Source organism: Myxocyprinus asiaticus, chromosome 25 (assembly GCF_019703515.2).
Source record: "Myxocyprinus asiaticus isolate MX2 ecotype Aquarium Trade chromosome 25, UBuf_Myxa_2, whole genome shotgun sequence".
NCBI classification, from domain to species: Eukaryota; Metazoa; Chordata; class Actinopteri; order Cypriniformes; family Catostomidae; genus Myxocyprinus; species Myxocyprinus asiaticus.
In genome coordinates this window covers 37,307,956-37,313,955 of record NC_059368.1, presented here as the reverse complement: position 1 = coordinate 37,313,955, position 6,000 = coordinate 37,307,956, and positions in this window count along the sequence as shown.

Below are 6,000 nucleotides of genomic sequence, written 5' to 3'. Positions count from 1 at the left end.
TTAATTTCCCGGAAAGTTTTAGTTTATTAAATATATTATATAATCAATAGATTCCATTTTTTTCATGTAAATAATCATTTTTATAATGTAATCTGAAAACTATGTGGTGGACACCACAACTTTGTGATGCTGCATGGCAAAATTAAATTCCGTTCTAATGGCTTTGTTGATTGTTTTGAACTTAGCTCAGAGAAATATATCAGAAAAGTGTAACCAAACTGTTTTCTACATTTCAGGGAATAAATAATTAGTCAAAATTATTGATGTAATTATTTATGTTCTGACACAAACCTTAGGACTAATAAAACTAAGCATGGGACTAATTAAATTAATCTGTTTTGTGATTGTTGAAATTCTTTAAATTGGGATTCAGTAAATTCCTCTTCCTGTTATTCAAATTCAAATTCAGGGGAGTCACGTGATGCTATGCGAGTGGAAGCAGCTTGGTGGCATTCTCCGCTACACTTTGCTACAATTATCCTTTCAATCAATATTACTTGGTGAGAACTGATTTAGTTTTGATTGTTAAACTGCGCTGGTAGTGTTGAAGAATTTGAAATCGTCAGCCTGTGGGGACATTTACAGTCACACGCGTCTGACGCCTCTCAAGAGCAAGATGATGGGGGTCCGGTTAGGAATGAAAGGATGTAGGTCAAGATATTGCGAGTATTTATGCAGCGCTAATGAAAATCTCATCCGACATGGAGGGCCTCGCGTAAATACGTTGAGCGATCACATCTATGGACGCAAAACTTTTCACCCTGAATCACAAGAATGGATGAGGATAAAAAGCTAATTGAGTCTCTGGAAGCAGCTGGAAAAGAGCTGCAGACTAACCTGCTGGCCATCAGAACTGATATGAATCAGGTGTGGGATATATTAGAGGATATAGAAAATCGAAGCAGACGTAATAATGTTTGTTTCATTGGAATCCCCGAGGGAAAGGAAGGTCAAGATAAGTTCCTGGATGGTCTTATTCCGAATTTGTTCGACGCAGTGGGCCGTCACCTGGAAATAGAGCTTGCGCACAGAGCTCTCGGTTGGATTCCCAGAGTGGGTGACAGGCCCCGATCCATACTGGCAATATTCCTGTGGTTGGCAGACAGAGACTTTGTTTTACGTGCAGCGAGGAATAAAGACAAGTTGTGCTCTGAGAATTATAACAATGTTTTTTTTTCCAGACTTTGCTAGTGCTACACAAGCAAAATGGGAGAGATTCAAAGAGTGTAAGAAGTTACTTCATGCACAGGATTTGAGCTTCGCATTGCTTTTCCCGGCTAAGCTGAGAATTGATGCCAAGGATGTTTGCAAGACTTTCACATGCCCACGAGAAGCTATGGCCTTCATTAAATCAATGGAGTGAGTGGGTGGCTTTGCCCGCACTGAATCAGCAGTATGGACTACACATCATGCATTTTGCTAATGTGGTCTGAGAGGGTTTGTTATTCAGTTGGTTGCCCACTGTCTCTCTCTCTCTCGGTCCACTCTTTTTATTATTATATTTTTTTCCTTTCCTTTATTGACTTGTTATTTACTGGGGTCTATGTTATTGAAAACCTTTAGGTGAAGTTCAATTGTACGGTTTACGGATAATATCTTGTAGCAATGGTGTCACGGAAAATCTCGTGTGCATGCATGACCTGTCGGATTTCCGGGGGATGGACACCAGTTGTGGGACTGTTATGCATGATGTTGAAGCACATTTTTTTCTGTTCTGTGGGTTCTTAAGGATTTTATGGTTACATAAATGTTGAATTGTGGTCTATATAATTTAGCCTTGGGTACACAATTTTTCATTGCATGTCAATATATTCACACTTTAATATTGGGAAAATGTTTCTCTCCACGTGGAATTTTAATGGGCTGGGACACCCTATAAATAGAAGGAAGTTTGTATCTTTTCTTAAGCATAAAAACTTTGATGTAGTGTTCCTTCAAGAAACGCACCTTCATTCACATGAAGCTGAAAAACTTGGTAGAGCATGGGGTGGGCATGTGTTTTGCAGTGCTGGTTCGAGTAAGAGCAGGGAAGTAATCACATTGATAAGTTAGCATTTACAATTTAAATGTCTCAAATAGATCAAAGATAATTTTGGAAGAGTCATTATTGTTTTGGCTGAAATACAGAGGCAAAATATTATTTTGGCTAATATTTATTCACCTAATGCTGATGATCAGAACTTTTTTATAGATATTGAGGGGAAGTTACAAGCAGCTGGGATGATATGGTTTTGGGTGGAGACTTCAATCTTTTAATAGATCCAGTCCTTGATCATAGTGATGCAAAAGTGTGTAGACCCTTTAGAACAACATTGACACTACAGAGGATGTGTAAAAAATCTTGGTCTTACAGACATTTGGAGACTTCTGAATCCATCTGGGAGGGACTACACCTTTTGTTCATCAGTTCATAAGATTTACTCTAGAACAGATTTTCTTTTTATATCTAAGTCACTTATTCCATCTACCACTGACTGCTGAATTGGGAACATTTAAGTCTCAGATCATGCTTTGGTATGTTTGGAGATGTTGCTGCATAGAGAAAAGAAAATCAGATAGATGGTGTTTTAATTCATCCCTTGTACAGGACCCAGCATTTCAGCAAATGTTTAAAACAGAAGTCAATGTTCATGTAGAAACCAATTGGTACTCAGTATCCTCTGTGGGTGTGGCATGGGAGGCGCTTAACTGTTCTTAGTTCTTACAATATGCCTCATTCATTAAAAAGATCAAAGCAGAGACATTCATAGAATTGGAAAAGAGTATTAAAGTGCTGAAACAGAGCCGAAGTGCCGAATGTCATCCAATGGTCTTAGAGAGTTGACTCAGCAAAAATACTGTATAGGTAAAATACTATTCTGTCACAGAAGGTAGAGTTTTGGTTATTCAGGGCAAGACACTATATTAAAATAAGACATATTTTAAGTCAGGGGACAAAGCAGGGAAACTTTATGCCAAATACATAAAACAGAAAGTTTTTTCCACCATCCCTTCAATGAAGTCTTCTGGAGGCAATATATTCTGTCACAGATATTAATAAGGCCTTTAAACAATTCTATTTTGATCTTTTTAGCTCCATGTCTTCATCTGCCGATAAAGATATTAGCAACTTCGTAGAGCCATTAGAACTTACTAAATTGATGAGTGATCAAAAAGACTTTCTTGACTCAGATATTAATTTGGAGGAGCTTGTTGAGGTAATTAAAGCCTTGCCAACAGGTAATAGGGCCAGATGGTTTTGCCATTTTTGGAATTCTTTGTTTTCTCTATTGTTTTTTATATTTTTATTTTCTCAGATTTTTTTTAATTATTTTTTTGTTTATATGTGTGCATTGTGAAATTTAGGCTTTCACCACAGGGATGTTTGTTGAGGGACAGGGTGCGGTTGTCGAGGGGGAAATAATGGGGGATAAAGTTGATTCTGTATGTGTGTGTGTGTCTGTGTGTGTGTATATATATATATATATATATATATATATATATATATATATATATATATATATATATATTGTTCTGTTTTTTTTTTGTGTGTGTGTGTGTGTGTTTTTTTTTACATAATCAATAAAAAGTGTTAATAGCAAAATCCAATTCAATTTCTTGTGGGGCGTGGCAAATTAAATTCAAATTCCAACTCATTTAATTAAAGGGAGCATTCTTTCAGAAATTTTAGACCAAAAGTTATTCAAGAGATGACTGAGATTGTTCAGCCTTTTCATGGCAGTGAATGAAAAAAGATAAAAATGTCATCATGTCCAACTTGCTGATCAAGCTGCCAGAAGACAGTACATCTGTTTAATTTCTACATTCCAGTAAACCGTGTCTCAGTACGTGGGTATTTGCCACTTAGTTGAAACGTTTCACTACAATCAGTTTTGACTAATACAGTATATGCACATATAATCTTTAAGGGATAAAAGGTAAAATCTAATTTACCACCATAAGGAACTACTTAATTTATGGAGTAAGCTATAGGACAGGAACTCTTAAAAGATTGAGGATGAAGATGGGAAGTGACAGGATGCCAGAGAGACTATCGCTAGAGGTTCAATTCAAGTCACATTTATTTGCATCGTGCTTTTCACAACAGGCGTTGTTTCAAAGCAGCTGTACATGAAATTATGCTATAACAGAAAATAAATGAATATAATGCCAATATTAGTTATTTATGCTAGTGGTTAAAACTTGTAAACTAAGTAAGTGTTGTGGGTTAATGGTAAAAAAAAAAATTTAAAAAAAGATTTTGTATGAACTATAAGTTTTGTGTTAAATTCCTTTAAGTTACCCCGAATAAACTGAGGAAATACACGTAGATGCATTGTCCTTTGACAGGTTAGTGGTGGCTAATATATATTGTGGGTTGATTGGCAGCTAGCTCCTCCCAAACATTTGATTAAGAAATCAAACCCATCTCCTTGACATTTCTTGTGCCATGCTCTACTAGTTGCTCTACATGCTCTACAACACAAAGTTTAATGGACATTCCTGTAGGAAGTATTATCAGTCTTCCTATCTGTTTAAAACATATATTAATTTGCATAATCAGACAAAATCATAACAAATCTGAAGAATTAGCTTGTCGGTAGCTAATTAGTGTATCAGACTGGTATTAATAATATATGACATTAAGACTTTATAAAGTCTTACATGTTGAGTTCATCAAGTTATTTGGAAAATGTGTTTTAAATATTCACACAAAAAAGCAATTGGGGAATTTTCCCCCCAATGTGTAGACTATGGTTATCAACTGGACAAAAATTTTATTACCTTTAGCGATAAAATATTAAAGTGATTTGTGATTGGCAGGGTGGGCTCCTTGGCACACGACTTAAGAGGGACCCTAATGCTTTGCTTGCACTATATTTTCGAGGAACTTGGTGTTCAGCTTCCTTTGGTAGTCTCTGGCTATGCGATGTTCCTGGTAGCCTAAGGCCCTTGACAGGTTCAGTCCATAATTCAGGCCTGCGATTGATTGGTGTTAAAACTGAATGAATGAACATTTATATACTGCTTTTCTGACACTACACTCAAATCACTTTACACAGTGAACATTGTGCAGCATCCACCTGGATGATGCGACGGCAGCCATAGTGTGCAAGTACGCTCACCACACACCAGCTGTTGGTGGAGAGGAGAGAGTAGAGTGACTGAGGATTATTAGGAGGCCATTATTGATAAGGGCCAATAGGAGGAATTTGGCCAGGACACCAGGGATACACCCCTACTCTTTACGAGAATTGCCCTGGGATTTTTATGACCACAGAGAGTCAGGACCTCTGTTTAACATCTCATCTGAAAGACAGTGCCTTTTTAAAGTTTATAGTGTCCCCGTCACTATACTGGGGTGTTAGGACCCACACAGACCGCAAGGTGAGCACCACCTGCTGGCCTCACTAACACCTCATCTAGCAGCAACCTTAGTTTTCCCCAGGCGGTCTCCCACCCAGGTACTGACCAGGATCAACCCTACTTAGCTTCAGTGGGTAACCAGGCAAGAGCTGCAGGGTGCTATGACTGCTAGTATAATTAAATTGGAAACTTTTTGACAAATGTAGACATCCTGTACATGTTTAATCTTTGGCAACAATGCACAATTTGCTGCAAAGTTGCCGCAAATTCACCACTGATCATTTTCACATGCAAATGAGCATTTCAGCAAACTTACGGCAAATTGTCCATTGTTGCCAAAGGTTTTGTGGTGAATCACAAGCTCGTTAGCATGTGAAAATAATGAGTGGCAAATTTGCGGCAAGTTTGCAGCTAGCTTGCTAGAACACTACTTTTTTTTTTTTTTTTTTGTAAGGGAATAGCTGGTCGATACAGTATTCTCCTTCCCTAATGATCATTCACTATGAAAACTATTGTTAAAATATTTAAAAATGATGGGCTAATTAATCAGTTTTAAGGTGAAGAATTTCAGAAACACATGAGTATGTTCATTAACAAATGTGGTCTCTTTGGAGTTGTTGAATGCCACTGATTGCACAATTGAGGTAAAAGAGG